The sequence below is a fragment of the Hemitrygon akajei genome, unplaced genomic scaffold (assembly GCF_048418815.1).
Source record: "Hemitrygon akajei unplaced genomic scaffold, sHemAka1.3 Scf000082, whole genome shotgun sequence".
Classification (NCBI taxonomy): Eukaryota; Metazoa; Chordata; class Chondrichthyes; order Myliobatiformes; family Dasyatidae; genus Hemitrygon; species Hemitrygon akajei.
In genome coordinates this window covers 1,289,605-1,299,212 of record NW_027331968.1, presented here as the reverse complement: position 1 = coordinate 1,299,212, position 9,608 = coordinate 1,289,605, and positions in this window count along the sequence as shown.

Below are 9,608 nucleotides of genomic sequence, written 5' to 3'. Positions count from 1 at the left end.
GTTGTAAATCAGTGTTCAATACCGCCGAAATAATATCAAAAATATCTTTCCAATATTTTCTCAAAAGTGGACATGTAGATTAGCTAACTTCCTTAGATAGATTTTTTTTCTCTTTTTTTACACTATATTATGAAATATCTAAACTTACCTTGTTCATATATATACTATACGGTTTATGTTTTGGGAAACTTACTTATGCTCTATTCATTGTTTATGTAATACTTTATGTATAATGGGAGTCTATATATTTGTAATCCCTTACCAATATTTGAATTGTATCTCATTCATAATATTCTAAATATTAATAAAAAGATTGAAAGAGAAAGACTGTATGCCTCCCCCATATTGGCCAATTCTGCCCTGGGAAAAAATCCTCTGGCTATCCACATGATCAATGCCCCTCATCATCTTATTCATCTAAAAAAGGCTCTGAACATAAACAAGGAAATAATACATTGCTTTGAGGATTTGTTTGAAGTATAGAAGATAGTTTTTTTCTCTCACACAGTGAGTGGTAAGTGCATGGAATGGGTTTGCCAGCGGCCGTGGTGGAGGCGGAAATGAAAGGGTCTTTAAGAGACTCCTGGATGGATACATGGAGTTTGGAAAGTTAGAGGGCTAGGGTTAAGCCTAGGTAGATCCAAGGTAAGGATATGTTTGAGCCAAAAGGTCTGTATTGTGTTGTAGGTTTTCTATGTTTCAGTGTACACAAAATATAACGGTATAGAATGGGTAAATGCAAGCAGGCTTTTCCAAATGATTTTAAGTGTGATAACAACCAGAGGTGATGGGTAAGTGGGGACGTGAAAACTTATGGGGAACAAATTATTGGCCATGAGGGTGTGGAATGAGATGCCAGCACAAGTGGTGTATGGTAGCTCGATTTCACCATTTAAGAGAAGTTTGGATGGGTATCTCGATGGTAGGTGTATGGAGTGCTATGGACCCGGTGCAGGTGATTGCATTCCACAGCTTGAATGTTTTTCCAGCATTGAGAAGATGGGCCAAATGGCATGTTTCTGTACTGAACTTCTCCATGTTTCAATGACAGAGAAGCTGGCCAGACTTGATTGGAAGGGAAACTGGCAGCAGTGACAATGGAGCAGCAATGGCTGGAGTTTATGGAGCAATTTGGGAGCTGAGTGATGGATACATCCCCAAGTAGTGGAAGCATTGGAAAGCCAGGAGGACACAACTGTGGCGAAATGACAAGCCAAACCCAACATAAAAGCCAAAGAAAGGGCAAACAAAAGAGCAAAAACTATTGGCAAACTTTTAGAAGCCAACAGATGACAACTCAAAAAAAGGTCAGATATGCTCAGGGCATGGAATGATGATATTGTAGCCATTAATGCATCTTGGTTGCACCCAACAGCCTGAGGCATTTAGAGGAACAAAATATATGGGACCTCGATTCCTCTTGAAAACCAAGGTTCCCTGCACCATTTGCATTTCAATTTTTATTTTGACAGACACACACAAACACCACACCCTTAAAATTTCACTTCTGAAGGCGTCCCACTGACTAAGTACTCCTTTGCCAAAAAACATTCTGTCCCAAATCACACTTGTGAAATCCTTTCTGATACCATCAAAATTGACCTTTCTCCAACTTAGAATCTCAACCTGTGTTCCAGACCTCTCTTTTTCCATATTTACTTGGAATCTAATAGCATTATGACCTCTGGATACAAAGTGTTCCCATACACTAATTTCAGTCACTAGCCCTGGATCGTTTCCTAACAGCTTATTGCACACTTCCACATCAGGAATTCTATGTACTGATTAAGGGCACATTTGACAAACTTTACCCCATCTAGTCCTTTTACAGTATGGGAGTCCCAGTCAATATATGGAAAGTTAAAATCGCTTACAATCTCAACCTTTGTTTCTTGACATAGTTTCATGTTTCTTGGTATAGTCTGTGATCTCTCTACAAATTTGTTCCTCTAAATCCCTCAGATAGTTGGGTGTACTCTACTCCCTGTAATGGCTATAACATCATAATTCCATGCCCTGGGTTAATCTGGCTTTCCTACAATGCTTCTTGCATTGTGATACACACAGCACAGCACATTCATATCACCATGCCCAATCTTTTAATTGCTGACTCTGTCTGCAGTCTGAACAACATCTCTCTGGTGTCTGGAAAACAACCTCTCCCTCATTGTCACAAAAACAAAGGAGCAGGTTGTGGACGACAGAAAGAATGGATATGGGATAAACCCTTCTAACATCAATGGATCTGCTGTTCAGAGGGTGACCAGCTTTAAGTTCCTCAGCATACACCTTACCGCGGATCTCACCAGGTCTGTACGCAACAGCGCCTCTTACACCTCAGACGGTTGAAGAAGTTTGGAATGGTTCCCCAAATCCCAAGAACTTTCTACAGGGGCAACTTGAGAACATCCTGAGAGTCTGCATCACTGCCTGATATGGGAACTGTACTTCCCCAGTCGCAGGACTCTGCAGAGAGTGGTGCGGACAGTCCAGCCCATCTGTATATGTGAACTTCCCACTATTATTGCATTATTGTGTAAAAAGGACCTGCAGGATCATTGGGGAGCTCATTCACCCCAACCAGAGACTGTTGCAGCCGCTACCATCCGGGAAATGGTACCGCAGCATAAAAGCTAGGACACCAGGATCCGGGACAGCCTCTTCCACCAGGCCATCAGACTGATTCATTCATGCTGATACAATTGTATTTCTGTTAACTTGAATGTCCTGTTGTACATATTAATTATTATAAATTGCTAGAAATTGCACATTTAGACAGAGACATAACTTAAAGATCTCTACTCTTTAAAGAGTATGAAGGATGTACGTAATAAAGTCAATTCAATTCACCCTCTCCACTATCTGTCCTGTCATTCTGGCTCCAATCCTCCCTGCAACTTTAGTTTAACCACCCACCCCACAGGGGAGCACTAGCAAGCCTTGCCACTAGGATATTAGTCCCCTTCTAGTTATGTTCTCCTAAATAATAAATCCCCCATCTCCCCTTTGACTTTCTCCCATCAGATAATCCCCCCCACAACAGTTTCTAAAGTAGTCCACCTATTCTTGTGGGGGACGGCCACAACAGTACTCTATGATGGCTATTTAACCTCACTCACCCTCCTGACTCTCACCCAGTTTCCTGTGTCCTACACCCTGTGTGGAACTCACATCTCTTCATTTCATATCCATCACCCCATCCGACTGCCAGATGATCTGGAATTCATCCATTTCAAGTTCCAGCTCCTTAACGTGCAGGGCTACAAGCTGCAGCTGGATGCACATCTTGTAGGGGAGGGCATTAGGGACACTAGAGGTCTCACCACTTTCCCTCCAATGTCCCCTCTGATTTGAAATATGTGCGTAAAATCCTTGTGCTGTGCTATGTTTACCCAGTGACAACAATATGGTGTGCACTGAATTTTACATTTTGAGGTATTCAGTTCAACAGCTAGTAAATCACTGGCAGTAAGAATTTTGATCTCCTCTGGGATTGATCGAGTTCATTAGCACTCTCACACAGCCTATGTACCATGCCTGTTGCTGGTAATGAACAATGTTCTCATCAGAGCTTTTGCATACTATCCATATCTGATTTGTTTGCTAAATGATGATTAAAAAGTCAGATTTCCAAAGATTGCTCGACTTCTTCTCACTTGCAAATTCTCCAGCAACTTTTGCATCATCACAATACACACAGGTGACTCCACTTTCTGTATTGTACATAAATATTCCACCTGAACCCTCCCCCAGGGGACGGACAGTGGTGAACTCAGTGATGGGAATGCCAATGTAAATGAAGGGAAGGGCAGTAGATTCTCTCATTGGAGTCTGGCACATTTGTGATGTGAAAGCTGCTTGTTGCCCAGGGCAAAGGTGTTTGATATCATTACGTAACCAGAGGGAATGGGCTGAAGCATGTTCTCACCGGTAGAAAATTCCAGAACAAGAGGTGGTAGAACAAAGAACATGCACAAAATGCTGGAGGAACTCAGCAGGCCTGGTAGCATCTATGGAAAAGAATATTATTGTTGAGTTCCTCCAGCATTTGCGTTTCTTGGATCTCCAACATGGGAAAAAAAAACAGAAAACCTACAGCATAATACAGGCCCTTCAGCGTACAATGCTGTGCCGAATATTACTTACTTTAGTGTTACGTATTCGGGCAACAATAATATAGATGAGTTAGGCAAGGGGTTTTATAACGAATAACACGTTTATTAAACACTGATAACAAACCCCCTTCAAATGTAAACAAACCCAAACAATGATCCGAGCTCAGCTGCTGACAGCTGGTCAGACAGTTCTTAATAGCTTTGCAGTCTCAAACAGTCTTTAAAGTAGTATTGAAAAGAACTCAGCTTTTTTAAAACGATATGTCGAAAGAAAGCAGTATTTTAAAACGATATGCCGACAGTTCAAAAGCTCACGGTACTTTTAAAAGGAGAGACTTTTTAAAGCGATTTAAATTCTCTTCCACGTCGATGTCCTTCGATTCCCAGCGTCGAACTCCCACGTCGAATTTTATTAAATATAACAACTTAAAGTGACTGACCTCTCTTCCACACTATTCTCAAACCCTTTCTGGTCATCCCAGGGGTCAACAGCGAGAATAGTCAACGAAATCCTTCCGAATGAGGATCAAACAAGGTCGAAGTCAATCCATCGAAAATCGATTTTTCTTGATCTCCAAACTTCACTCTCCATCAGCAAAGAAACCGTTGGCTCTGACCTTTTAAACTTTAGGCATTATACAAAACTTCATTTTTAACTAAACTGCGTCATCACATTAAATCACACAGTAACATGAAGTCATCTTGGCAAATCCAGCCACGAACTGCCCCACCTGACAGGGTGGGTCTTCCTTTTATACCCTGTAGAAAAAACCTGTCACATGACCTCTACTGGCGGGAAAATGACATCACTCCACCATTACCTCATGTCCAGTATAACTTCAACCCCAGTCACGTGACAAGGGTACCACTGTCATGTGTCACGGGTACGTAACATTAGAAATTACCTAATATTCCCCACAGCCCTCTATTTTTCTACGTGCCATGTACCTATCCAGGAGCCTCTTAAAAGACCCTATTGTATCCGCCTCCATCACAGTCACCAGCAGCCCGTTCCACACACTCGCCAGTCTGCGTAAAAAAACCTCACCCCTCGTGGTGATATCACGTGTCAGAACGCGATGGTACCGAGCATGCGCAGAAATGAAAAATGTTCGAGAAGCATGGCAGTGTAAAACGCGGTTTTGTTGGTGTTAAATAAAAGGTCAATTCTTCCAGAATATGGTTTGTTATGAGTGACTCTCAGTATGTATTAGGCACACAACACCCCTGACATCTCCTTCCAACCGGCTTCCAAGCACCTTTAAACTGTGCCCTCTCCACAAATTCTCTTTTTTTATGATTGGAAACAAAACAAAGGTGATTTTCGCAACTGCTGCTGTAAAATATTTTGTTCCCTTTCTCCGAGTTCCTAATCCTTGCATTTAGATAGCTGGAGCTCAGCTCTGTCTGAGAGATCCATCGGTTCCCATTCCCTCATCAGCCGGAATCTCCCCGGGGCCCGTGTACGGATCGTGGGGCTGAGAGACAGTTAAGAGAGCAGGACTGTGCCGGGATTGCGGGTCACGATATCCGAAACTCAGAGAAATTTCCCTAAATCGGTGTTGCAAACTTCACGGGGTGAACACTCTTACCTTATGCTGATCCTTCCGTTTGTGCACTGCGCGCATGCGTGATATCCGGGAACGTGAACAAAGCAGACGCCTGTGCATTCAATCGGTCCTTCGGCGAAAGCGAAATTTATAACGCACGGATTTCTGGGTAATCAGGGAGCCATTGAAAGTTTCTGCAACCACCGGTTCCATGACAATACTTCAGTGTTTTTTTTTGTGTGGCGGCTCCCATAAACAATATATTCCATATCAGCAGGCACTTCGTGTATCTAATGCCAAAGTACAAACCAATTACAAATGCAGATATGAAACACAGAAGATTCTGCAGCTGCTGGAAATATAGACACACACACACACAGCAACTAAGCAGAGGAGTACACAGTCTAGGCATGTTGAAGGCCCTCGGCCTAAACGCTGTCTATTTATTCTTCTTCACATTTGTGGCCTGATCTGTTGATTTCCTCCAGTACTTTGCAGAAATTAACCACCTTTTTTCAATCAAACCGATTCAAAATGTTTCTGATCTTTCATTTGTACCCACATCCTGCTGGCGTTATTCCTCTTCGTCCTACTCATCGTAAACTGCAGGTCCCATTTGTTTCTGGAGTCCCAAAGTCCTGACTCAGGCTGACAAATCTTTGGTTTCTGACTCTGCACCATCGAAGATTCACTCGCTAGTCTGCTGTCAGGCTTTAGAGGCGCATTGCAACAGCCCAACTGTCTGAGGCACAGTCCTTTGAAATTAGTGAAAATGACCCAAAACGTTCAAAAGTGCAGGGAAGAAGGAGTTAACAACCATAGTCCGGAGTTTTGAAGAACGTTAAAACCACAGTTCTTCAGCATGGAGAAAATCATGCAGGAAATTCATGGAGGTATATTTGATGATGAGAGGCATTTGACGTGTGGATAGCCAAAGGATTTTTCCCAGGGCTGGAACGGCTAACACGAGGGGGCATAGGTTTAAGTTGCTTGAATGTTGGTACAGATGTGATGTCAGAGCTAAGTTTTTTTAAACAAAGTGGTGTTTGTGTGGAATGCACTGCCAGTGACGGTGGAAGAGGCGGATACAATAGGGTCTTTTAAGAGACTCTTAGACAGGTACATGGAGCTTAGGAAAATAGGTGGCTACGCGGTAGGGTAATTCTTGGCAGTTTCTAGAGTAAGTTACATGGTCGGCACAACATTATGGCCCAACGCGTCTATAATATGCTGTAGATTTCTATAATTCTATGAAACTCAAGGGAAATCTCTTATCCCATGGAGAGGTGACTAGTTGCAACCTGTCATCATAGGGAGTGTGAGACGGAAACGGCAGGGATAGATTTTGATAAACTGATATGGAACAGAAACATGGGCAGGAACCAAATGGACTGGGTGGCCTTTCTAGTTTACATTGTGAGGGTGATAGAGACAGTAAGTACCTGAGACACGGGATAAATGATACAGAATTGATTTATCATTCACAGATCCACAATGTAAAACTTCTGTCTAGTTTAAGGCTAACATCAGCAGAACAGACTCCTCCAATGCTCAGTGACCAGGGTTCAGTCCTGGGGGCGATGAGCAGCCGCAAGAACTGCAGAATCTGACAGTAACAGTCCCTCGTGAACCTGCAGCTGCCTTCAGTCACCGTGATGGTTAAACATTTAACACGGAGCTGATTTGAACTTCCTCCCTGATGTGAAGGTGCTGGTGTTGCCACAGCTGGGATGATTGAGTAAATCTCTTTCTTGAGTTATTAATCTTTTTATTGATATAAAAGGAATATAAATACAAACAAGAGGAGAATTATCTCAAATGTACGTATCAATAACAATACAAACAGAAAGTGACATAAAGATGATCAAAGTCATACATAGTGTTAAGCTATTATGTGATATATAATAAAAAAAAAGACGACAGCTGATTCTCCTCCATTCTGTACATGGAGAAAAAAAAATAAATTATGAAAAGAAGAAAATAAAACACTACTCTATAAAAAAAGAAAGAATTTCTGATCAAATCTAGAACTTCGAAAAAAAATTGTAAAAGTAACAAATCAAACCAAATGAAAATATTGAATAAATGGTCGCCAGATTTGCTCAAATTTACAGGATGTATCTAATGTCCGACTTCTTATTTCCTCTAAACTTAGACAGGACATAATGGAGGAAAACCAATAAAAGACAATGGGTGGATTAGAATCCTTCCACTTCAATAAAATGGCTGTCCTATTCAATGAAGTTGAAAAGGCTATCATACGTTGAGTGGAATCAGGAATATTTCCTGGTTCCAATGGGATAATCCTAAATATTGCCGTAAGTGAATTAGGTTGTGGTTCCAGATGTAATTATCTAAAAAAGTCTACATTAGATAAATCTGGCTATCCACACGACCAATGGATCTCATCATCTTATACACCTGCATGAATTCCCTGCATGATTTTCTCCAGGGTGAATAAGACGATGGCCACACTGTGGTTTTAAAGTTCTTCAGAGCTCTGGGCTAAGGTGGTTCTTCCCTGCTCTTTTGAACGTTTTGGGTCATTTTCACTAATTTCAAAGGACTGTGCCTCAGGAAGCTGGGTTGTTGTAATGTGCCTCTAAACCCTGACAGCAGACTATCGAGTGAATCTTCGATGGACCAGAGTCAGAAACCAAAGAGTTGCCAGCCTGAATCAGGGCTTTAGGACACCAGAAAAAAATTGAGGCCTGGAGTTTATGATGAGTAGGAGGAAGAGGAATCACACCAGCAGGATGTGGCTACAAATGAAAGATCAGAAACATTTTGAAACTGTTTGATTGAAAAAAGGTGTTTAATTTCTGCAAAGTACTGGAGGAAATCAACAGATCAGGCAGCAAATGTGGAGAGGAATAAATAGACAACGTTTAGACCGAGCCCCTTCAGCACGCCTAGACTGTGTACTCCTCTGCTTAGTTGCTGCCTGAACTGCACAGTTCCTCCAGTATTGTGTGTCTGAGTCTCTCTATTTCCAACAACTGCAGAATCTCTTCTGTTTCATACCTGCATGTGTAAGAGGATTGTACATTGGCATTAGATACACGGAATACCTGTTAGTATCGACTTTTTTGTTTCTGGGAGCTGCCACACAAAAAAAAAACTGAGCTATGGACATGCAACCGGTGCTTGCAGAGACATTCAATGGCACCGTGATTACCCATAAATCCATGCGTTAAAAATTTCGCTGTCGCCGAAGCACCGATCTAATGCGCAGACGTTAGCGTTGTTAATTATACCCGAACATCACGCATGCGCGCAGTGCACAAACCGAAGGATCAGCTTCAGGTAAGAGTGTTCGCCACGTGGAGTTTTCAACACAGTTTTAGGAAAAATTCTGTGAACTTCGGACACTGTGGCCCGCAGTCCCGGGACAGTCCTGCTCTCTTCCCTCTCTCTCAGCCGCACAATCCGTACACGGGCCGCGGGGAGCTTCCGGCTGATGAGGGAATGGGAACCGATAGATCTCTCAGACAGAGCTGAGCTTCAGCTATCTAAGTGCAAGGATTAGGAACTCGGAGAAAGGGAACAAAAGCTTTTATATCAGCTGTTGAGAAAATCACCTTTTTTTCTACCTCCAATCACAAACAAGAGAAAACTTGTGGAGAGGGCACAGTTTTAAGGTGCTTGGAAGCAGGTACGAAGGAGATGTCAGGGGTTGTGTTCTTTATACGTACTGTAGGTTACTCATAACAAACCATATTCTGGAAGAGTTTACCTTTTATTTAACAACAACAAAACCACGTTTTACACTGCCACGCTTCTCGATCATTCTTCATTTCTGCGCATGCTCGGAACTCCGTTCCATCCCTTTCTGACACGTGATATCACCACGAGGGGTGAGGTTTTTTTTACGCAGAGTGGCGAGTGTGTGGAATGGGCTGCTGGTGACTGTGATGGAGGCGGATACAATAGGGTCTTTGAA